Source organism: Melanotaenia boesemani, chromosome 3 (assembly GCF_017639745.1).
Source record: "Melanotaenia boesemani isolate fMelBoe1 chromosome 3, fMelBoe1.pri, whole genome shotgun sequence".
Lineage (NCBI taxonomy): Eukaryota > Metazoa > Chordata > Actinopteri > Atheriniformes > Melanotaeniidae > Melanotaenia > Melanotaenia boesemani.
In genome coordinates, this window is record NC_055684.1 from 3,526,037 (window position 1) to 3,551,867 (window position 25,831).

Genomic DNA, 25,831 nt, shown 5'->3' on the forward strand with positions numbered 1-25,831 from the left:
TGCATTACATTTACTACTCAGTCAAACCATTGTGCAATCCACTCTGCACAATCATGATTGCCTAAATCAGGTTATTTGGATTCAAGTCAATCTGTTCATTTCCCTTCTTTGTGCTACAGACTTCTCAGAGTTCTTAGACTTTTGTCTTTGGTGCCATTTGGATGAAGATTAAACTAATTCAAGAAGAAGACCTGGCTTAAAGCCCTGCAGGCAGTGACTTTTCTTTTACCTTTATCCCTAATGTGACCCCTTCTTTCTTAGGTATTCTGTGAAGTATTCTGTGAAGTGAAGCGGGTGACTGCAGGAAAGTCCATCTGCCATGTCATGTGATGTGGTGGGAATTCCGCAGCAACAGGCTATCCATCAGAACTATGAACATTTTCCCAGAATTTTTTTTTTAACAAGTTGAGTCTTCTCCCTCTTTTTGAGACACATTCCACCTTCATGTTGTACTTTGCAAAAGTGTTTGCATCTGTAAACTCTTTGAATTAAATGTTTTCACAAAATAAGTTATTTTAAAGCATGACCCAGTCTATAACTATTCCTTAAATCCTGATATGGACCTCAGACTGATATTATCAGTACAGCTGAGTGGACTGCAATCATGTATTTATTTAGGCTGTGCAGGAAAAAAACTCTGTCTCTCTTTCTCTCTCTGTGTGTGCGTGTGTGTGTGGTGGGGGGTTGATCCATGCTGCAATTCATCACACACCACAGCACAAATGGCAGGTGTATTCTCACACAGACAGCCAGTCATAAATATGGGAGGAGTGGATGGATGAAAGGAGGGTGGTGCTCACCCCTAGAGATCGATAAAAAAATAAATAAAGAAAAAAGTATGTTTACCTCTTTTACTGCATTTGATCATGAAATAAAATCCTTGTAGTTCATGATCCTGAATTCATATCTATTGGAGATTCATGCTGTATAGATGTACATCGCTGACTGACCCAATGAGCCAGTGGTTACAGAAAATGAATCTCCAAACATTCCTGGCAGTGGTAGAGGTCTCTTCCCACTTTATCATTTCCAGGTTAGAAATCCACTCCATTTCTGTCTCTGGGTCTGAGCTCATTGAAGAAATTGATATCGAGCTGACCTTTCCTGCTCGCTCCGCTGATGCAAAGAGTTCTTAATGATCTTCTGCTGTCAGAGGTGCTGAAATCACACATCCCCACAGACACCATTAGGCTACAATACATGGGCTGGCATCAAGATAAAAAGGAGTGAACACCGATAATATACAGGCAGTTGACACAACAAGAGCACCTGGTAATGTAAAACCCAAGTGTGCTGTAAAATCTCAATATAACTGAATGCCATTGCGACGTGAGGGACAAGTGAAAGGATAAGACTGATAAAGCCAACCGAGAGAATTTCGCACCCAGTAAATATAAGAAAGGCCTGACAATCAAACAATGCACCCAGACAACAGGTGGATTTTGTCTAAAACTCAGATTAACAAAGTTTAAAATCATAATAAAACCCACACAAATAAAAAGAGCCATTAGTGGTCCCCTCCAGCTACCAGAGGCCAGGGGAAAACCAAAGGAAAATCAGCACATGCTAACGAAACAAATGAAGTCCTAAACAAGAAATCAAAATGCAACAAACACTAGACCAGGCATGTCAAACTGGTCCAGCAAAGGGCCGTGTGGCTGCAGGTTTTTGTTCCAACCAAGCAGCAGCACACCAGATTTGACTGATTCAATCAACTGATCTCAGTCTTCAGACAGCTGATTGGTCAAACTGTGTGCTCTTGGCTGGCTGGAACAAAAACCTGCAGCCACACGGCCCTTTGCTGGACCAGTTTGACATGCCTGCACTAGACCATTAAAAGCAGAGCATCCAGGGACGCCAGAGCAGAATTCCTGATGGAGCACAGCCAACTTCCATGTCAACAAACACAAAGCTGCATCAAGGGCTTGATGTCCTAGCGGTGAGTGAAGCCTCCCCTAACCGAAGGACTAATGGAACCAAACATCTAACTCCTGGATGATGGAGAAGGCAATTCAGCCTAAAGCTGCAGCAATTGAGAGAGAGAGCCACGTCACCTGACAAATACAGAACCAATGCAGGCTGCCCCAACCACAGCCAGCAAACTGCTGCACTGCAGACAAAATGAAGCAGCTGCAATATCCAAGGAACAAGAAACCTCTGCTGTCCACAGGTGAGAAATGACACTTATGGTACACTGGCGATCAGTCATCTGGCAAGACCAGCGGCGCCATCTGCCAACAGGCCACAGAAGGGAAGAAGCCGCATGCTAAGAAGCAGACACCAAGCAAACTATAACGCTGTCTGCTCTGCCCTGCAATTACCACTGATGGGTCACACCTGATGAGTGCAAATCGGAGGAAGAGGAAAAGTGTGGAAGCCTTTCCCATCACACCATGGTTAGCATGTCTCAAAAACTTCGGTGTCCCCAGGTCCTGCCTGTCTCTTCTGATTCCTGTCCCTGAGGGGGTCCCCGGTTGTGACGCCTCTCTTCTGGTCCCTGTTCCTGAGGGGGTCAACGGTGGCGATGCCTCTCTTCTGGTTCCTGTCCCTCAGGGGTCCCCGGTTGTGACGCCTCTCTTCTGGTCCCTGTTCCTGAGGGGGTCAATGGTGGTGATGCCTTTTTGCAGGCAGTCAGAGCAGGAGGCAGAATCAGTGCAGATGAAAGGTTTATTGTCCAAGACTCGAGACAAGGAACCACACAAGACAGGGAAAATCCAGCCAACATAAACCACACATGACCTAATAAGAGGACATACGAGGATCTGACAAGGAGTGACTGAAAACCAAGGACATATATACACGGAGGGAGTAATGGGGAACAGGTGACGTGGATGAGTAATTAAACCAGGTGTTCTAACGAGGCAGAAACAGAAACCACAGAGCACACAAGGGAAAAACTAACTTAACATGTCAAAACCAAAACCCCAAACCATGATCTTAAAGCAGAAACTAATGACAAAAACCAGAACTATAACCCAAAACCATAACTAGAAAACGAACATGACCCACACACAGCCCATGATCGTGACATAAAGTTTCCTTTACAGCCTTCTGTTCCACGAATGTGTTGCTCCTATTAAATTCAAGATTTTAAAATTGTTTTATATGAAATATCTTTTTTAAATAAATAAATTTATCACTTTCAACACATGGCATACATGATATAATAATAATAATAATAATACATTTTTAGTCCCTAGTAAAATGTTGAATTTATCACCAAATAGTGTACATGATTAATATTACTGCATTAATCATTTACACCAAACTGTGAACAGAAAGTAGTACTAAAGTGTATATTCCAGTGGCCATGGGTGGACATGTGTAATATATATTTTTTTCCTTTCAGTGGCAAAACATAAAAACAACAGCTAATAAAATCGAGTTATGCAGGGCATTTCTCCAAACTAAGGCTAATATGTGGATACATTCAGTACTGTAAGGTGTATAAGTGTTTATTGCCATTACTTAGATTGACAGACCAAATCTGTGGAAGTAGATCCAGAAAATTTAACATGGCAAAGGAGGGACAAGCGGTGTAGACAGGGTGATATTAATCCTATTTAGATGGAGCACTTTTAATCCAATGAATCGATCAACAGGGAAATATAAGTATGCCCATGGTTTTCTCACCCAGGAATCACACAGGACTAAAATAAGTACATAAAAAGAATTTTAAATGTTTTAAAAACATCAAATTGATCAAAACTTTTCCAAAATTCTTCCAGGTAGACAGGGTTTATGCGTCAGCTATGCAGGGGCAGGTCTAGAAAAGTTCTGATGGGGGGCCAGGAGCACTAACCAGGAAAAAGGGGGGTACAAATGAGACCTTCTCTTAGGTCTAGCTTTTATGAAATATTGAACTGATTATTACAACTAAAGCGATCATCTAATATAAAACTGTGAAGAAAAACTAGTAAAAGTAAAATCTATTTTATTAACAGGTGTTTAATTTGAGCGATGCTGCTGTAGAACTTTTATCACACAAACACACTTCAATGATTAAAAGAAAAACGTGTTTTTAGCCAGATCATCAGCTTTATCATAATTTCTCAATCAATGTTGGCTGTGGATTAAAACTTTTAAAAAATTGACAGCCTTAGTTTTTACTTGTTTAATTTAAGGACAAAAGTTAGGGGTGCATGTCAGGGAGCAAGGTTATAAAGTATGAGGGGGCAGTATGGTGGATGACTGACCCTGAATAACACAAAAGGTGTTTTAAAATAGAACATTATGCAGCTAGAACAAGTAGTACTGAAGATAAGACTTTATTCCCCCAATGGGGAAATTTGTGTGTTACTACTGCCCAACTACAGAAAAACAGAGTAAAATGAGCAGATTAAGAAAGTATAAAATACAAATATTAAATACAAAAAACTATATACCACAGTAACTGGTGTAAGTAAATGAACGAAGTAAATAACTGTGTGATGCTAAAGTGATGCAGTGTTTAAGATGTTGAAAAATTTGCTCTCTGGTGGTAACTGAGAGGCTGTTAACTTTATTCGCCTGTAGGGAATTGTTTCTGATTGCCCAAATTCAAAACTCTCTGACAGTTGTTTGCTGCAGTTTACTCAGTTGTTATGATACAGGAATGTATGATTGCAAAGGTAGAGTCACAAAAACAGAAAAAACAAGGATGTGTGCTGTTGCACTGAATATAATAGATATACACTGATCAGCCATATACCTTGCTGGACCTGCCTTAATTCTTGGTTTCAAAGATTGAACAAGGTGGTGGAAACCTTCCTCAGAGGTTTTCTCCATATTGACATGACAGCATCACACAGTTGCTGCAGGTTTGTCGGCTGCATCCATGATCAGAATCTCCCGTTCCACCACATCCCATAACTGCTCTACTGGACTGAGATCTAGTGGCTGTGGAGGTTGTTGGAGTCCAGTGAACTCATCGTCATCTTCTAGAAAGCAGGTGGAGATCATCTGAGCTTTGTGTCATGGTGCATTATCCTGCTGGGAGTAGCCATCAAAGATGCTCCACTGTGGTCATAAAGGGATGGACATGGTCAGCAACAATACTCAGGTAGGCTGTGCTAGTTAAACCAGGCCACGTTGGTACCCAAAGAAAATGTCCGACGGATACCTTACCAGGGAGGCTGAGGAGTGTGATCACCCTGTAGTTGGAGCACAGCCTCCGGTCCCCCTTTTTGAAGAGGGGGACCACCACCCCAGTCTGCCGGTCCAGGGGAACTGTCCCCGATGTCCATGCGATGCTGCAGAGGCGTGTCAGCCAAGACAGCCCTACAGCATTCAGAGCCTTAAGGAACTCTGGGCAGACCTCATCCACCCTTGCGGCCCTGCCACTGAGAAGCTTTTTAACCACCTCAGTGACCTTAGCGCCAGAAATGGGGGAGCCAACACCAGGGTCCCCAGACTCTGCTTCCTCATCGGAAGACATGTTGGTGGGATTGAGAAGGTCTTCGAAGTATTCTCTCCACCGCCTCACAACGTCCCGAGTCGAGGTCAGCAGCCCCCCATCCCCACTGTACACAGTGTTGATGGAGCACTGCTTTCCCCTCCTGAGCCGCCGGATGGTGGACCAGAATCTCCTTGAAGCCATCCGGAAGTCTTTCTCCATGGCCTCTCCAAACTCCTCCCATGCCCGAGTTTTTGCCTTAGCAACCGCCGAAGCTGCATTCCACTTACCAATACCCATCAGCTGCCTCTGTAGTCCCACAGGCCAAAAAGGCCCGATAGGACTCCTTCTTCAGCTTGACGGCATCCCTCACTGCTGGTGTCCACCAACGAGTTCGGGGGTTACCGCCACGACATGCTCCGACAACGTTGCGGCCACATCTGCGGCTGGCCGCCGCAACAATAGAGGCCCGGAACACAGCTCATTCAGACTCAATGTCCCCCGCCTCACCTGGGACAAGTTGAAACTCTTTCTGACAAGGGACTCTGCCAGACTTTCCCAGCAGACCCTCATAACACGCTTGGGTCTGCCAGGCCTGACCAGCATCCTCCCCCACCATCGGAGCCAACTCACCACCAGGTGGTGATCAGTTGACAGCTCCGCCCCCTCTTCACCAGAGTGTTGAAGACATGCGGCCGTAAGTCCGATGATACGACTACAAAGTTGATCATCAAACTGCGGCCTAGAGTGTCCTGGTGCCAAGTGCACATGTGGACTTTCTCATGCCTGAACAAGGAGTTCGTTATGGACAATCCATGACGAGCACAGAAGTCCAACAACAAAACACCACTCAGATTCAGATCAGGGGGGCCATTCCTCCAAGTCACGCCCCTCCAGGTCTCGCTGTCATTGCCCACGTCATTGCCCAGCAGAGCGAGGGAGTCCCCGGAAGGAGTGCTTTCCAACACCCCCTCCAAGGACTCCAAAAAGGGTGGGCACTCTGAACTGCTGTTCGGTGCATAGGCACAAGCAAAAGTCAGGACCCGTCCCCCCACCTGAAGGCGGAGGGAGGCTACCCTTTCGTCCACCGGGGTAAACCCCAATGTAAGCCCCTCTTAAGGACAGTGGTTCCAGAGCCCAAGCCGTGCATCGAGGTGAGTCCAACTATATCTAGTCGGAAACGCTCAACCTTGTGCACCAGCTCAGGCTCCTTCCCCACCAGCGAGGGGACATTCCACAAGACAAAATACAATATATAGTAAATAAGATGAAATAGAGTAAAAATAAGATAAAATAAAATAAAGTAAAACTAGAGAGTATAATGTATAATATATAATATAGTTATTGTAACGTCTTCTCATTTTAAATTATGCACAGGTGTTGCACCTGTGTAATCCGAATGAAAAGGTGCAAAAAAAAGACACAAGGTAGCTTATTAAGGCACATGAGGTGGAATTATCAACTACGCAACCATTTGTTGAGTGCTCTTACTGCTGTCGGGTAAAAACTGTCCCTGAACCGGTTTGTCCTTACATTGATTGATCTGCACCGCCTGCCTGATGGTCAAACGTGTGGTGACCGGGTGAGAGAAGTCCTAGATTAATTTGCCAGCCTTACAGAGGAAGCGGGAATGGTGTAGTTCTTCCAGTGTGGGGAGAGGGCAGCCCATGATCTTTTGGGCTGTGTTTAGTAGCAGTACACCAAGATGCTATCCATAGTGCACCTGTAGAAGGATACCAGCAGCCTCTGGGTGATGTTATTCTTCCTAAGCATCCTCAGGAAGTGCAGTCTCTGCTGGGCCTTTTTCAGTAGCTCAAAGGTGTTTACAGTCCAGGTCAGGTCCTCCCCGATATGGACTCCCAAAAAGTGGAAGTCCTCTGCCCTCTCCACACAGTCCCCTGCAGATTAACAGTGGTGGAATGTCTGTTTTTTTTCCTTCTAAAGTCTAAGATAAGCACCTTGGTCTTTGATATATTTATGAGCAGGCTGTTTTCTCTGCACCACCCAGTCAGCTGCTCCACCTCAGCCCTGTATGCAGACTAATCCCCCCCAGAGATGAGCCCCACAACTGTGGTGTTGTGGATGATCTTGACGATGGTGTTACTGTGGTGTGCAGAGGTACAGTCAGATGTGTAGAGGGTGATGCTGATGGTCGCAGATGCATGGTCTCCCACTCTAACCCTCAGACTGCAGTCTAACAGGAAGCTGTTGATCCACATGCAGGTGGAATGTGGAAGTCCCAGGTCCTCCAGTTTACCATTGTTCTGTTTGCCCTGTAGGCAAACTGGTGAGGGTCGAGACTTTTGGGGAGTAGTGAGGTGATGTGACCCCGTACCAGCTTCTCAAAGCAATTCATCACTAGTGGCCGGTAGTCATTGTGGCTGGAGATGTGTTGGTTCTTAGGCAGGGTGAGATGATAGACTGAGACAGGGACTGGTTGAAGATCTTAGTAAAAACTCCAGCCAGCTGGTCAACACAGTCTTTCAGCACCTATCCAGGGACACCATCAGGTCCGGTGGACTTTCAATGGTTTGACCGCCTGCAGTGTGAGCCTCACGTTGTGCTCTTTGATTGTGAGGTTGAAGCTGCTCTGGACAGCAGGGTGTGGTGTAGTTGCCTCCGGAAAGTCTGCCTCAAATCGGGCAAAGAAGCTGTTCAGCTCCTCTGCCAGTGATGAACCTCCTTCAGCAGCTCTGATGTTGGCCTTGTAGTTTGTGAGGTGCTGGACTCCCCGCCACACCTGCCTGCTGTTGTTACTTTCCAGGTATTTCCTCTATCTTCCTCCTGTAGTCTGTCTTGGCCTCTCTGATGCTTCTCTTTAAGTCGGCTCTGGCTGCAATGTACAGACACTGTCACCAGACTTGAAGGCAGTGTTCCTGTCTTTAAGCAGCTGCTGGACCTTCTGGGTCATACAGGGCTTCATGTTGGGGTACACCTGGATGGTCTTGTCCACTGTGACATTATCTATGCAGTTCTTGATGTAGCATAAGACACAGTCTGAACACCTCCAGGTTTGGTTGTTCAAAAATATCCCAGTTACTTCTGTGAAAGTAGTCCTGCAGCTGCTCAGAGCATCATCAGGCCAAGTTGTTACAGTCTTTTTGGTTTTGGAAGCAGTTTTCCAGAGGGGGATATATGCAGGGATCATAAGCAGGGACAAGTGGTCTGACTGGCCAAGGTGTGCTAGCTGTTTAGCCTTATAGCCCAGCTTGATGTTGGAATATACCTTGTCCAGAGCATTCGCTCCTCTGGTGGCACATTTTACGTGCTAGTGGAGCTTTGGGAGCACTTGTTTTAAGTCCACATGATTAAAATCCCCTGCTATGATGTGTGCTGCGTTGGGGTGTGTTTGCTAATGCTTCTGTATAGTAGTCCATTAGCCACGTTAGCATTTGCATCAGGTGGAATGTGACGGTCACAGATACCACCGTTAGCTCCCTCGGAAGATACACAGGCCTGTATTTAACTGTTACAAACCGTTACAAACCGTTACAAACTCCCGGTCTGCAGAGCAGTGATTGTCTATTATCACTGTGTCACTACACCAGCTGTTGTTTATGTACATGCACACACCCCCTCATCTGCTTTTACCGGAGTCGACGGGCAGTATAACCGGCTAGCTCCATAGCAGAATCTGGAATGGATGAGTAAAGCCATGATTCTGTGATTAGAATGATGCAAATGTCCTTAACAATGTTGTTAGTTGCTATCTGGAGCCTCAGATCATCCATCTTGCTGGCGAGAGATCGTGCATCTGCGAGAAAAATGCTAGGAAGCAGTGGTTTGTGTGGTTTTCTCTGGAGTCGGGTTAACACTTCGGCTCTGCAGCCCCACTTCAGCTTTCTCTCTCAAAGCCTCCTTCGCCTCTTCTCCGTGGGCATGGTGATCCACAAAGACCCGGGGGCTCTCGCCATGTCCGCTGGGATGTTATGTGTTGTGTAAGGACCCCTCAGAGACACACGACAAATTAACACACTTTATTTAACATTAAGATTTCAGGAGGAAGAGACTGGACTTTAGAGTAGACAGAATATCCTGGAACCATGAAGCCGGGATGGGAGAGAGGACAAGTCCTTATAGGTGCAAACATCAAGGTCTGACCAAGAATGAGCTTGGTACTGAGGTATATAAAGCAGGGAGAGTTAACAGGACACGGGTGTGGGTAATAGAAGTCCGGGGAGTGACTGACTGAAACAGGTGTAGATGATCAGGAGTGTGAGCACTGGCGAGTTTGGTGGGGCAGAATGTAACAGGGACTGGTGTGGGTGTGACATTATAGGTGTGTCCCAATTTAGGGTCTGCACACTTCGAAGTGTGTATTTGTTGGCCACATACGTCATCCTGGTGCATGAAGTACTGTCCCAATTCACAGAATTTAAAAAACCCTCTGAATCCACCCTTCAAACCTGCACTTTGTTTGGTCCCAAACGAAGGCGGCTGGTGATGCATCCTTCGCAGCCTCTTTGGTCCCAGAATTCATTGCACGCAAGACGGTGGCGAATCAGCAACTGAGCTCAGAGGAGTACATTTAGGTTTCAATTAAGTTTTTTTTTTTTTTTTTTCAAACTACACTTTAGTAGAAACGTTGCAAAACCAAGTACATTAAAAGCACATTTGTTAAATGGTGACATTAAAATTCTGTAATATTTGACATTCGTGGATTTTTAAGGGGTTAATGAAGTGTGTACTGGCTGGAAAACAACAGAGCTTCAGACCATTTTTTTTTTTTTTTCTTGCTGTTGGTGTTACCGGTCACTGAAGTGTCCTTTGAGTAATTTCAGAAGTTTAAGTGATTCAACGTCCTGTTTTGTTGCTATGGGAAATTCTTGTTGACTAGGTAATGTCCCATTTCACGAATGTTAAGCGTATTTTGAACTGTGGAGACTACGTAGACCCTGAATTGGGACACACCTTATGTGTGTTAAAAAACACATTTTTTTCTTCTGCTCGACATCCCGTCCTCTACGAAGAAGTTTGTGTCAACTGTACATGTACTTATTTCTGTTTTAAAGGCATTTGCTGAGAGAGTAGTTTGCCTAGTGAGCACTGCCATGGTAACAAGGTAACTGCGTATAATGTCATATGTAAGGCACTTCAGCAAAGTTTTTCCAAAATCCAAATAGATCAGCAGTTTCTAACATACTCAAAGCATCTGTGTGGCACCAACAACCACCTTCAAAGTCACTTAGATCCCCTTTTTCATTTATTCTGATGTTCAGTTTTAAACTTCAGCAAATCCAGTTAACAATGTCTGGACGACTAAATGCACCGAGTTGCTGCCATGTGATTGGGTGATTTGTATTAGGAAGCAACCAATGTACCTAATAAAGTGACCAGTGTGTGTGTGTGTGTGTGTGTGTGTGTGTGTGTGTGTGTGCCACATATGTAATCCGAATGTATATCTCATCTCTCCAGCATCTGAACAGCATCCTCACGGCAGAGTTTTGCTCCCTCCCCTCCGCCTCCTCCCACTATAACCTGAAGCCTGGGAATAACGTACCTCCTGTTTTGGGGGGGTGGGGAGGAGGGGAGAGCTTTAACCCGGTCACAACTGGGGAAGTTGCGCACGGTTTTTCTGCGTTGCCATGGGTTTTGTGAAACCTACTGACAGCATTAGGTCCTTTCTTTGAGTCTGTCTTTTCTGTGAAGGAGGAGGAGGAGGAGGAGGAAGAAACCGCTATTACTTTTTACCCTAACAGGGGCGCGTGAGGAGCAGCAGGAGGAGGAGGGGTAGCGACACCAGCAGCATCCGAGGGGAGGTGGAGAAGAAGGAGGAGTGGGAGCGGAGGTGCTCTCGGTTGAGACGAACAGCGTTACGTTAGCAGTTAAACCTCCTCGCGCCCTCTTCCGCCGCTCGTGGAGAAAAACTCAACTTTGCGAACAGCTCCTGCGACACGAGTCACACCTGAGGGTGAGTTCCCAGCAGTTTCTGCCTCTACACCCTTTCACAGAAAAATAGAAACATGTTTTATCTTCGTGGGGAGTTCCTAATTGTTGCACTTGTGTGACATGTTGGCTAGTTATAAACGTTTTTGGAGAAATCACCTGCTTCTGTGGCAGGTGGTTGGAAATGTGCATTTTTACTAAAGCTGTGGAGGGAGAGAGGGAATTTTGTTGCAGGAAAATAATGTCATAGCCGCATATGAGATATTTTAATAAGTAGAGTTACAGTTAATCCTAGAGTATGGAGAGCTAAGCTAGCCTAATTATAATATAAGCTACCCTTTTCTTTAAATTTTTTAAAGCAGAAAATATTCTGGGGAATTTTTCACGTCCTTGTTTTGTCTTATGTGCTAGAACAGATTGGTGCTTTTCCATTACTAAGACTGGAAGTTTAATCACTGGCATCAACAGTTATGAGGTCAGCCTGCGTCTTGCAACCTGCTGAATACCATCTCTCTCTCTGTTGGCATGTTTAGTGCAGCGTGGGGGTGACAAGCAGAGTCAAAATGACTTTGAAAAACCCGGTTGGTTGTTGGCAGCTTTGTTTTGGAAAGATAAGCAGGAAGAAGCCTGGAAGAAGCCTTGAAAGTCTTGGAAAGACTGTAATGGTATGTTTAGAGAGAGAGTTTTTTACACACACATTACCTTAGCTTTCTTAAATCCCTTTACACACTTAAGGAAATGGCTCCTTATTACATGCATTGGTGATAAGGCTTTAAGCGTGCATGCCACAAGATTGCAATGATTGATGAGGCTTAGATTTGTGTGATTAAAATCACATTACAGTGATGTTCAAATCAGAATATTGGTGGATTTTATCTGTGGTTTTGGTAATTGATGGGGTGTGGATGGAACATTGTCGTTTGTAGGCTTGATGTGTGTATTACATTCATGAACCAGTCATATCTCACGTGGCTGACATGGAGATTCCCTCGTTATGAATATTTACAAGGTATGCAAATTTATCACAGTCTGTGGAACCGTTGTGAACTCTAATGTTAGTTTCCTCACTCTTGTTTTCCTGTCTCTGCACCAACAATGCCTTTGAGGGAATCCCTGGAAAGTAAAATGTTCTGTAGTTTCCCCATTAAACATGTTTGTATTGTTTCCAAAACAGTCAGCTTGGCCTATATTGTCTGTACTGCAGTTTGTGGCACAGTCCCTGAAAACAAAAAAAGGAAAAAATAGGATTCTCTTGTAGTAAACACACAGCCAGTACCACTCTGTGGCTGCCTAATGTGAAACAAAAAGACCTTGTGAAGGTGAGTCTGCCATTAGTGATTTTAATCATATCCATCAGGAAATCCTATTTACATTTAGCTCCATTCATCCCAGCAGAGCATGCCAAAAGCACACAGGTTCAAGTTTCAGAATCACCACACATCAGGTAAGAAGCCTAAATTAAATTTCCAGGCCAAAGACAAGAGCCCATAATGGCACTTGTCATCACACGTGGTCCCCAGCCTCTCTGTATTCAGGGCAGTGGTGCTTTGTGTCCAGAAGTAGGTCGAATGCTTCTCACCAAACAATTTGAGCAAGAGCCAGTAATTGGACAAGTGCAGTGTCGACCATCCTCCCAGCTGGTCCATGTCAAGCCAGTCCTCCTGCCACTTAATATGCAGCTCCAACCTGGTGCATTTCATGGACCTTTTTCATCCCTTTAATCTTTTAGATTTCAAAACAGAACATCCTTTGTGGCTGCAGGCCGGATCATTCCTAATCACGGCTCGCATACTCCACTTGTTATGAGTTTGCAGCTCATGTCGACTCATATGGTGAGGGACACGGATTTTCTGCTTGGGCTCTGTTTGGATCAAACTTCCTCCCAACCATCAGTGAGACTTGCAGCGTGGTATCTGTCTCTCTTTGCTGCGCACAAATTGAACGAATGACACACACAAAAAAAAAAAGGCCTTTGTCTTTTGTTCAAGCACCGCATGCTGGCAGCTCTCTCAGAGGCAGGGAGAGAATTGAAAATGTGCAACAATGTGTTGAGCAAACTGTTATTCAATCCGTACCTGCCCATACAGGTGTGTGTTTGCCTTGCAGTTGAAGTGTGTGTGCTCAGTGTATTGTCCTGGGTGTAGAGGAAGAGACTGGGCTTGAGAGTGAATTGAAGAAAGAAACAGAGGGCTTTTTCTTTGCAGCCAGGCAGCACAGCCCTGACTTGTAGAGAGCAACAAACCTCAGAAACAGCTGGGTTAAAATGAAGCATTTAAAGCACTGAAATGTTTTCTTGTTCAGGTTCAAATGTAGCTTGTGAGAAGGATTGTTGAGTATCAGATGGTGTTTACGAGAAAAAAATTAGACAACAGTGAGCAGGATTGAACTGCTGCGTCAGACTTTTAGCTGCTGCATTATCACCATGTCCATGCTGCAGTGATACCTGGTGGTGCTGACATGTTCAGGTGTGCTCTACACGGTGGCTGCAGACATGTCGTGAAGGTGTGGCGCCTACCAAGTGCTAAAGCCCTAATTGAGGTTCAGCTCAGGCACCAGCTCTACATGCAATTACAGGGAGGACCTACTGTATGCTCCCTGTGCTGCAGGCGGAGTTGAGAGTGCTGCAGCGTAGCTCTACCAGAGCCCTCCTCTTTCATGTCTGTCACCAGTGACAGCCAGAAAGGCACTTTCCCAGACAGTGGGTTCTGGAAATGTGTTTGGCTACATGAAATATTCATTTTTCTTGCCTGCTCTCTGGCAATAAGCATATTTATTCACCAGACTTTCTTATTTACCTATGAGTGGCTCTGAGAAAAGATGCCCTGCCTCTGATGAAGAATGGAGGTGGGGGAGTGAAGATGCAAAGATAAGAAGTGCTGATCATCAGCATCAGGGTTTACTCATCATTTAACAGACCACTGCATCATCAGGGCAGCGGGGTTGACATGATCAATGGCTGCTCGCAGTGCACGGACAATTAATCTGTGAAGTTAATACAGAAGGACAAACCTGCGGTGAGGTCAGTGTTATCTCGTATGTTCAGGGCTTCTTTTCCCAGCGAGGGTGGGGGGGGGTTAGGGGTCAGGAGCCGTCGCTGGCTGCCTGTCGCAGACCTTTCTGCCTCAGGCTGTAGTTTGGATGGCGGTTGTCGTTCCTCTGTGGCAACAGAGATGGAACATTTAATCTCAACATGTTTTATCTGATAGCACAGCCTGCAAAGCTGTGATGTCTTTTATATTTCTTGTGTTGACATGTTATAATTAAGAACAATAGAAGGTTTTGTTATTATTACGTCCAGGCGAACACCCGCCTTCCCAAGCTGTTTGTGAGCATTTTCTTCCCCTCGTTTGTGGCAATAATGCAAAAACTGTGGTGTTATTCTGTCTCGTCTGGATTTCCATGCGTAATATTATGTTTAATTAATCAATATTTGACTTTACATAAAAACCATAAATAATAACGAGAACCCAACATAGCAAGTTTTATGGGAGGAATTTTAATCCCACTGTGCAGCTTCAGGACTCATTTTCCAGTCACATTGTCCTGGCTTTTGCTTGTCTGCTCAGGTTTATGATGCTGCTGCTGAATCAGGTAAATATCCCTCTTACCTCATGTGTTTATGTTAAAAGCTGGTGAAAGGCCAACACAGCCATTAGATTCTCCGAGGAACAACAAACATGACAGATATAGCCTCAAAGAGTGGGAAGTTATAGCCTGTAAGTCGCAGGGAAGAGCGGATGATTTCCATTTCAATGTGAGCTCAGTTTGGAATAAACTCATGCATACAGAGGTGAGATGAACAAAGAGCGCTGGAATAAAAAGTGACAAATGTAGAGAATGGAACAGAGAACCTGGGTATCCTCGGCTTTGTGTCCCATGAAGGGTATTGTGTTTGGGTGCATGGATAAGGTTACCAAGGGGACCCTTGGGAGATGAAAGTGAAGGGCTCCAAGGACGAAAGGAGGACACATTTGACAGCAGGAGACACAGAGGACGTAGCAAGAAAGAAATGAACCAAACCAAGAACTATAATGTGTGATGTGTCCAGAACTGCTTCTCTCAGCTTCCAGCACCTTGATGTTTGGTCCCAGGTTGTGGGTAAAAACCCAACATTAAATGTCTGTTATAATTTATTTTGTTTTGCTCTTACTGGGAGGCTTTTGTAATTTCATTTCACTTGTTTGTAATGACAAATAAAGTTCTATTCTAATTATTTTTCATTACATTTAGTAACACGCCGAGCCCCAAAATGCATAAATCTCAAATTCAAATAGAAAAATATTAGATAGAGACAGCATCAGCTGATGTTACCACTGTTTTTTCATGATGAAATTAGAAATATATCTGAAGAAATGGAGCCCCGGCCACTCCATTTAATGCTTGGATACAGAAAATACTTTTGTACTATCACAGTAAACCCATCTGCACATCAGAGTGAAGTATCATCACTCCAGGCAACACCTTTTTTGTTTTGGTTGCTTTGAAAAGTGAAAGTGATGTAATCGAGACCTGTGAGGGTCGATAAAGTTTGCCTGGTGGTTTTCAGCCCAAAAGAAAGTCCTTTTCCTCTTTCGTCATTTACCACAGCTGTTACTGTTTGTTAACGTGGTTTTGTACTGAACAAGGACATCAGGAACCTGCCTGGCTTACTGCGTTTAACTACCACGTTAGGTGATGTTCACTAGTATTTTAAAAACATTTCTGAGGGAAATCGTGTATTTGCAGGTATTTAATAATAAACCTGATTTTGGGAGTGAACAGTTCAAATAAAAGTGGTACCAAATGGTCCAAAGACTCAGACTGGACCAGAGTGTGGGATTTACATAAAAATCCAGCAGAGACCATGAAATTCAGCTCAGGACTGTCTTCTGTCTCCTCTGTCAGACCATCATCGTATGTTTATTCCAGCTTTTTGATAATTAGATTGAGTCTTATATTTTATATTAAACTGGCATTTACATTCCATTTGAAGCTAAGCTCAGGCTTCTCAGTCTGTACTGTGTGTATGAAGGGCTAATCCTGGTTTCCAACCATCTGCAGATTCTTTTTGCGTCATTAGAAAAAGAAAACCTTGTTAAAATGTTATGTGGTGGGACACAAACCTGTACTTAGTGTCGGGTAATGCTCCCTTAAGTGCTGTGAGAACTTGTCTGGATGTAGGTGAGGGAAATGTGTCTGTGACCAGGTCTGCTGTGAGGACAGCAGTGCTCTGCGTCCTGAGCTTGCCCCGTGGGACATCATTACACTGGCTTGGGTCCAGTTGGGTCCTGGAAGTGGACTGTTTGGAGCCCCAAGCCAGAGCACCTCTGTGTATGTTTATTGAACATGTGAGGCCAGTGTCTGCTCTGCATATTAAGAGCCTGTTTACTGGCCCGCTGAGGCCCGGAGTCAAGCAGAGCAGTATCACTCAAAGGGAAGATTAGAGAACAGATGAAGCATGATTTGAACTGTGGGACAAAGGAGGGAGCGCTGAGTGGTCAATTTACTAAATGGTCCAGCACACGAGGAGAGAGTTTAATCTCGGGATGGTTTCTGTTGCAGCACTGGTTCTCTGTCCCGCATTTTCTTTTAGGTTTGATCATAGATTATCACGCAAGAAGGGATAAAACTGGTGTGTTGTTACTTCGTGTAATTTTTGTTAAAACCTAACTATCTTTTTCATAACTTAGTTTTTTTGAAGTTGTCTGCTTCTAAAAGTCTTTGCAGTTGTCCTTTAGGGTCTTTCTCAAAGAGCCAAATCTCAGCATGTCTATTTCTTAATGTTCTCACCCCCAGACACAGCAAATGTTGAGTGAAAGAATCTTGCCAAGCTGGTACGAATCCAGATTAATTCATCAGCTTGGGGGGGGCGTTCTCCACTTTTACAAGTGTGACCCGCAGACCACCAGCTATGAACCACAGACCTCTTTGACCTCATTATTTTTATAGCTCCAGGTTCTTGGGGGTGAAAATGAAGACTCCTTGCGTGCACATTTTTTATGGCTGTATTTTGAATTGCGTAGAGTCTCACAGTGTAACATTTTTGTGGTTTACACTGGATTTGTGACAGGTATTTGGGGCTCCTTTTGCCAGCAAAATGAGACCAGTTGTGAGGTGACATTCCAGTAAGAGACACAACAACTTAAAGAAAAGACCTCAGTTCTAATGTAGTGAATTACTTTAGACACTTATCGACTCATTTAGAGGACCAAAAGGTTAGTGGTAGGACACGGTGTTCTTTAAATGCATTAGCTTATCAGCTTCATGAACAAATTACCCAAAGCAGCCAAAGTATTCGTGCTCACTATCAATTGGAACGTGATTTTTTTTTTATCTCCTATAAGAGGAATTTTCTTCTTCTTCTTTTTCTTTTTAAATTGTAACGGTGTGGGTAAGGTACAGCATACACTCGTTGGTCACTTTGTCAGGTCCACCTTGGTCGGACCCCCTTTTATCTTCAAAACTGCTTTACTTTCATGGTATAGATAGAACAAGTGGTGAAACCTTCCTCAGAGGTTTTCTCCATATTAACATGACAGCATCACACAGCTGCTGCAGGTTTGTCGGCTGCATCCATGATGAGAATCTCCCGTTCCACCACATCCCAAAGCTGCTCTACTGGACTGAGATCTGGTGGCTGTGGAGGCTGTTGGAGTCCAGTGAACTCATCGTCATGTTCTAGAAAGCAGGTGGAGATGATCTGAGCTTTGTGACATGGTGCATTATCCTGCTGGAAGTAGCATCAGAAGATGCTCCACTGTGGTCATAAAGGGATGGACATGGTCAGCAGCAATACTCAGGTAGGCTGTGCTAGTTAAACCAGGCCACGTTGGTACTAAGGGGCCCAAAGTGGACCAAGAAAATCTCCCCCCCACCATTACACCAGCAGCCTGAAGCGTTGATCCAAGGCAGGATGGATCCATGTTTTCATGATGTTTCCAGCAGATTCTGAGCCTAGTATCTGAATGTGGAGCTGGAATGGAGACTCATCAGACCAGCAACGTTTCTCCATCTTCTATTGTCCAGTGTTGGTGAGTGTGTGTGAATTGTAGCCTCAGTTTCCTGTTCTTAGCTGACCGGAGGCACCCGGTGTGTCTTCTGCTGCTGTCATGTGATTGGCTGAATCGATATTTATGTTAACGAACAACTACTCAGGTATACCTAATAAATTGGCCAGTGAGTGTATATTTACTTGTAAATAATTTAATTCTCTTTTATTGTATGGCTGATAATAAGAATATATCTTCTTAACTGTATTTTCACCATGCTCTTTTCGGGATTCTTCTTTAAACAGGAGCTTTGTTCTGTTACAGAAATGCAGCTGCAGGGTTTCGCTATCACCCACGATCCCATGAGGGGGAAAACATTGTGTTTTTGTCGAGTGCAGAGCCAACAGTGAATTTTTCCAGCAGCAGGAAAAATAAAACATATCTATAATGAACTGGTACAGTAAAGTGAAAAAAATCCACAGCCTGAGCAGGAAAACAGTGATGACATTTTTTTCTTTCATGGTGGCGAACCATGATTAACTGCCCCTTGTTAATTTACTTTGTTTTAAAAAATCAAGATTCTTTGTAAGAGCAACCCGTTTCACTGTGAAGGCTTCACCAAGCCAAAATGGCTTGAAGGCTTGAAACAGCAACAGCAGATCAATAGACGGGATCCTAAAGAAATCCGGCTTTGATATCCGGGACTTCGACCTAGACATGCTCCCATCCGTTTTTACTTTTATTTTCCTGGATGGAAGCTTTTTTTTCTCCGGCTGTCTGATGATGCTGTTGAGTGTCACAAGCCAGAGGCAGTGTGTCCCGTTAAAAACCTCTGGGTGGCCGTCTCGTGTGTGATTTGCCTTCATCACCACAACTCCTTGAGACAAGCAGGTTGTTGTCTTAAACACTGAAATTTGCATTTAAATTGACTTCATGCCGGTGTGATTTATTTTTATGAGAGAGAGAGAGTTCTGTCGACGGCTTTGCTTCTAATTCTCTTGGATCTGCTACAAGTGTGATAACCAAAGCTGGATTATTACTCTGTGAAATCAGTCAGAAGTTTATTTCATGCTCTGCTGTAGCACCAGCCCATTCACAAACCACTCGTGTCTCACAAGTTCTCATAAAACTGAAGATTATGTTCTAGAAAGTCATGCGTGGTTGCTTTTTTTCTCTCATATCAGAGAGAAAAGTTGGTCTTATTAGATTAATAAAATGGAAGTAAAACACTTTCTTCCTTATTCATTCATGAAAAAATGCAGGACTTGACTCATATTTTAGAATTTTTTTAGAAACTTAAAAACAGGTTTTACTATCCCTTTAGGCTGACAGCACTAAGCGTGAATAACCCATCTTTAGCTTATGTTTACAGCTAGGAAATTGCGTGCATTAGTCTGCAGCTCTTAAGTCATGCTGGTGTGACCTCTGTGATTAATCCACCTTACAGAAATAGTTGCAGAAGAGACTGCCAGCTCTACAGGGGTCATGATAATTTCGTGGCCCGTGGTGCGGTTGGGTTGACAGTTTGACACAGAGATCACCGTTAAAAGCCTGTATAATTGACACTATTAGGCTTGAGGTGTGACAGTTTTCTGACAGCTGATGGGCTCACGTGTGTCCTCCCTTCACTGCACAGCACATTCATGCTTCCTGTTTTATCGTACACATCAGTGATCCCTTTAACAGCCACCCACCCCAGCTGAGCCACAGTTTGTGTCATGTATTGTGGCTTTGTGATGATTCTTTTCAGGATGGGATTCAAAGACCAGTACACCTTCATGAAAGATCATCCACCGGTCTTATCCCGCAGGGTGTACTCTTCTCCTAGTCATCTTCTTTAACTTGTGTATAATGGGCCCTGCGGCTCCACTATGTGCTGTAACTCACCTGCTGTTTAAACATTTGGATCATATCCTCGAGTGGTGAGCAGCCCCCCCAGTCCCCTAGTTAAAGCCAAACCAAAGTTACAGATGGCTTTGCTTCTTCCTGTGGTTCCCCAGTGGAAGAGGTGTGGAGAGGCTGAAGGTTACCTGCAGGTCTTCCTCTCATCTTCAGTATCCAGTGCTATTATTAACACACTGAGACCTCCTTTAATACTTGAGACACTCTCTATCTTCACACCTGCAGTGTGAAGCGGTTTGTAACTGGGGTTGAACGTGTGCCAGAGGCACTGCGATTAACCCTGTATTGTGTCGTTGTATGAAGGGCAGTTCACTGGCAGACTCTTCCTCTGCTCATAATAGAGCAAACTTCATCCCTTCCAGGGTGCAAGGACATAGTTTGCTGGCTTTCAAAGAGCCCCTCATGCAGATTTCACAGGAGTGGACATGTTTTTTTTTCCATTTACGCTACTCTCATTTTTCAATAGTGTTTACACCAAACTGCTCCTCCCTGGGATTGGTTCAGCTATCTTAGCCATGAAGCAAACAGCATCCTTCCTCTCATCCGCTCTACAAGCAGAGTGTAAAGAACTATTCAGACAGAGTGCAAAACAATGGTTTGTCTTCAGTGTGCGTAGGAGTGTGTCTTCGCTGCACAAAAAGAGCCTGACACTCCGCTTGTAATGTGACAGAGTCGCATCAGAGTGAAGGGAGGAGGATTTTCTAACAATCACAGCAGACTTTGCTGGATCTGCTGCATCAGGAGGACATGAAACACCGTTATACTTGACTGTGTGAGAACGTAGCATTAATGATGCACTACCAGGGGTAGCAACAGAGAATTTGTGCAGCTCAGATAAATTATTCCACTAATTTGCTTGTGTTTCTCAAAAATGTTCCACATCTGATTTCTTCAACATTTTCTCTTAATTTCAGCTCAGTTAATTACTTGTTTACGATATTTGTCAGTTAATTGTACACACTTATTGTAGCATTATAGCTGCATCTAATTTCTCCATGTGGTACTGTAACACAGATGGCAGAACAGCTGTGGTTGTAAGTCAGGGGAAAAAGAAATTAAAGAAAAATACCAGAACTTCATCCCCACTTCATTGTTTTGTTCCAGAGAGAAAGAATTGATATTCACCTCCTGTGTGGAGGTTGTCTGTGTTGTGTCCTAGTGAAGTCACGTCTGTCTTTCTGTCTGCCCACCCCCCTTTTTTACTTTTTTTTTTTATCTTTTGTGCATTTAGAAATGGGGTTCAGTACTAATCGAGCTAACTGTGACCACAGATTTACATGGAAGGATTCCATTACTGTGCTCAGATATCCACACCAGCCACAAAGGGAGTCAGAGTGGGGATTTGTTTTACTCAATAAGTGGTGAAAATGGTAGAAAATGCACCCCCCCTCCCACCCCACCCCCAGCATGTACATGCACAAACTCACACGCACACACACACTGTGGCTGATTTATAAGACTGCATGTCTCCAGTTTCCTGCCGCTGTGTTAAAGCAGGAGGTGGAGTTATTAAACGGATGGTGTAGCGTTGCCTCTCTGTCACTGTCACTGTGAGGAGCCCCCGAGTTGGAGGCCTGGGTCGGCCACTAGGGCCTGCTGCTTTGAGTTGCTTAATGCCTTTTCTTTGTGCACATTGCTTTCTTTCATAAGAAGAGCTTTTAGACTAAATAGCAGTGTAAAGCATTTACATGAAAAAGAGCAAAAAGAAGAAGCAGCAGGTTTGATCAAAGCTCCATGAGCTTAAGCGCATCAAAGAGGTATTGTTTTGAGCTATTTGGCTCCCGTCTCAACTCCATAAACGCAGCGCTGCTTATATCTACAGGATATTGTTGGGGAATCCTCTCTGGTCCGAGCAGAATGCAGACGGCAGCAAGTCCGCAGCCATCATCATTAGAGCCGCGCTGCTGTGGACGTTAATGGCTGTCCCTGCTCTGCTGCCTCGGCACATTCAGAGGTCTCATGTGAGGCTTTGGGGGTGTGAACACATGAATTAATTCAGATGGATGAATTCACAGTTCTTGCTCCTTCTTTTAAGCAGGGTGCAGGATGTAGAAACCTCTGCAGTGACGAGCCACTATGAGTGTATTAGCGGCGCTGTCCTCTGCCTGCAGCCTCTTGAGGCATTAAAGGAAGCTAATTGGAGAGTTTGCCCTCGTTTATCTTTACTTTGAAGGCTGGAAAAGATGGTGTTGTTTACATGTTTCAATATTGAGAAGGGGATAGAGAGGAGGAGAGACTAACAGTGGTGGCAGTGTTTACGGGGGGATGGGCCTTGTGGAATTGATGTGCTAGCGATGTGCTGTCCCTGGACGCCTAATCTTGTTCTAAGATTTCAAAAAGCCAAATGAGTATCTTTAAATGAAAAGCAACCAGATTTCAACGGGTCGTGTGACAAATCTGCATGTTTGTTTCAGTGGAAGAAAGTTTTATTCCATATATTTCTCAAGAAAGTGTTAAGCATAACATTTGAAAATGAATGGAAGGTCACGAGTAGGCCCATTTATCATGTTTATTTGTTTTTTCAGTCATGACAAAGAGCTTTTCATGGCTGTACTTTTCCAATTACATGCAAAGGCGGATATAGTTGAATCCACTCTCTTGTTTTAGTGGGGGCTTTATAGATTTTCAGCCATCCAAATGAACTCTTTAGAGCCTGCAGTCATTGTTCTCAGCTCTCTCCGGTTTTAGGCAACCCCCCCCCCCTCTCCTGCAAATATACACTTTCCAAATCAATAAGCTTTCACAGTCAAATAAGTTCATGCACCCCTGAGAGCTTGTGGTAAATTCACTGTATGGAATTAAAATGCTCTGGTTCCCTGTTGTCCTCTTTACTGTAAAACTGTTTTAATTGAAGTGGATAAAAACACACAGAGTGTGTTTTCTTATAGCAACATTTGTTTGTTTGTCAAAGCCAAATAGATTTTACAGAATATTTCAGATAGTTCAGGATTTGTTTTGACTTGTGAATCCTCCGTGGGTTTGGCAAGCGGGACATTACTGATTCTTATTAGCTCAGGAGCTGCGCTCTGCTCCTACATGATGACCGTCAGTACTTATTGCATGAAATCAATTTCCCTTACAGAGTGTCGTTCCCAGTGTCGTTTATGTGCTGGAATCTGCCCAGAAGTAGCTATCTGAAGCCAATTCTGGTAATGATTTTAGCCGAATTGTTAAACTCTGCTAATATATATTAGCCGATGTTTTTGGATAAAAGCACAATAAGCTGTAATCGTATCTCTGATGCTCTACTTTACCGTTACTGATAAAAATCTGTCTGTTAGGACAAATTTCCTGTCCACTAACCAGTTTCCTTTTAATCTCATTAAAAAGAATTTAATCTCTTGTCCAGATGGGGCTTGAAAATGGCAAATCAAATGCAAATAAATTAGGTTTGATGGCAAAAGGCTACACGTTTACCACAGTGGTAAAATTAATTCATTTTACAGCTCTTTTAAAATATTTTAAAATATGTTTAAATTTGTTCTTATGGTGTCAAAATAAACTTATGCCTTCTATGAACATATTCTTTATTTAAAACTTTATTTAATCAATGTGACTTTCAGTTGCAAGGTAGCTAGTTTACTGTGTCTTGGTAAATGGTTCTTATATCCATCTTATTTTTAATACACTCGTTCTGTATTAGCAGCTGTGCACCCAGTTACCACAGAGAAGAGGGGATAGAGAATCAGGGCTGTCTGATGAGAGGTGTGCAAGCTAAGATGCAACTATTGTTCATCCTCCAGCACAGCTGAGGAGTATGCATTATGGATGAGGTAGTCATGTAACACATAAACTGTTGAAAGCTTGAAGATGAAAGCTGGCATGGCAAACAGCGACGAGTCTGCCTCACACTGACCACAGATCCTGCTGCGACCACAACATGAGGTGGAATCGGAGATCAATCAGGAGCCTTCGTTAATGGAGCCGGCAGCAGAGACGAGTCTGCTTCAGACATACAACCCTGTTCATGCATGAGATACTTGTTTTTTGAGACATCTTACATTTGTAGATACGGGAATAAAGACGGCCATTTGAAGTGCAAATATGAGGGTTTTGTAGTCTGTTGGATGTTGGTTTTATTTGATATAAGGAATAGAAATAGGAAGGAAATATGGGGGAAGAAGGTGGGCAGGAAATGCTGGAAAGATCATTTTAGACTCAAATTTGAACTCAAAATTTGACCCAAAAAATGTTAATAATTTCCCACTAATAAAGGTCTAAATATGTTTCTACTTTTGATTATTTTATATTTAGTCAATGGAAAATCAAAAAATCAAAAGCAAATTTTTCTTGAAAATCTCTCATCAAATGTTTTTCTCCGGACTCTTCCAACTTCCCCATGTCCAAAACAGGGCAATTCCTAAACCTCCCTTTAATAGAGTCTTTCAGGGAGGCACAGGAAGAGGAACAAATGCCTCCATTCAGAGGCGTCCAAAATGCTAATGCCTCCAGCTCTTAACACGTTTATAAGGGTTCCCATGTCACGACATGGCATAGACCAGCCTTAATGGTAGCTGTGGCTGGGACTGCAGGAAAAAAACGGATGCGTTGCAGAGCAGGAGAAATATGACAACAAGACAACTGGTTTCCTGGGGAACAGGACTTCTCAGCTCCCATTTTCCACATGAAAAGTGCATGCAAGCATGTTACACGATCAGTGATTTTTTTTCATTGAAGTGAGGGAAGCGTCAGTCTGGGGCAGTGCATGGGCCCTGACATTTGAAATGAAGCTGGTGGTTTGGTACTGTTACAGCACATCATTTTGTCATCGGGGAGTTTGTTTACTGGTTAAAAGTGAAAGAGAAAAGAGGCAGTGAAATGACTGATAACACACTCGTGTTGCCTTTGGATTGTTGGCCATTAGGTTGAGGTATATGGAATTATAGTTTCTGTGTACCTCCATCTATAAATTATGTCAACATAAGTTTGTAGATTGTAGAAAGTTTCTGCAGGGTAATAAATGAAGGGCAAGCTGGATTTAGTGACTGCTTGGTAAAGTAATTACTCCTTATCTATATGTGGGTTTGAAGGCAGACTGCAGAGCCCGGCTCCAACCTCCAGGCCATTTATGAATTGATATTACGTCAGCGGTTTAAAAGATATTTCTCCGGTGACGTTCAAGTCCAGCTGTGGACCCGGTCCAACACTGCACCAGACACTTACAGTGATTAAAGAGCTCATCCAACTTCCTCATCTCTTGATTCTGTCTTCAGTATATAGAAATATACTCCACGATCAAAGCATGCGCTGTTTACACACACACACACACACACTCATTGACAAACATTGGATCAACATTATTGAGCTGCAGAGATAGGAAGGTAGAGACATGGAAGACTACACTCCCAGTGGTAATTTTAGTGTTTGGACCGTCATGATGAACGTGAATACGTGGTTAACAGAGTGACACCTAACTGTTCAGCTGTGTCATTTCAAGAGGATGTCAGACCTTATTTACACATCAGTATGGAGAGAGCTTTTGTTTTGGTGTTTGTGAAATCTGGCCTGTCTTTTTATTTGGAAAGAAATGAGCTCTTCTGGTTGTTTTCTAAGACATAAAATGACTTTGAATTTGAGGATATGAGTCAGTATGTTTCCCAACATGCTGAAAAGCTTCTTTGTTCAGTCAAATATTTGTGCGTCCTGTCAGGAATAAAAAGGACTGCTATTGTGCCATGAATAAAAAAAATAAAAGAATTGC

General features: G+C 43.6%; 1 protein-coding gene across 7 annotated transcripts in view; it reads left to right on the forward strand.

Annotated features, from left to right (window-relative positions):
• Window positions 1-10,892: 10,892 nt before the first annotated feature.
• The window catches only part of chl1b (cell adhesion molecule L1-like b), a 76,487-nt gene continuing 61,548 nt past the window's right edge, over window positions 10,893-25,831 (forward strand). For 4 of the 7 annotated variants that reach the window (XM_041981632.1, XM_041981631.1, XM_041981637.1 and 1 more), the window contains exon 1: window positions 10,898-11,285. The gene's annotated coding sequence lies outside the window, so the exon portion shown is untranslated. Of the gene's footprint in view, window positions 11,286-25,831 lie in introns of all 7 variants that reach the window. The other 3 variants (XM_041981640.1, XM_041981639.1, XM_041981636.1) reach the window with 3 other exon arrangements.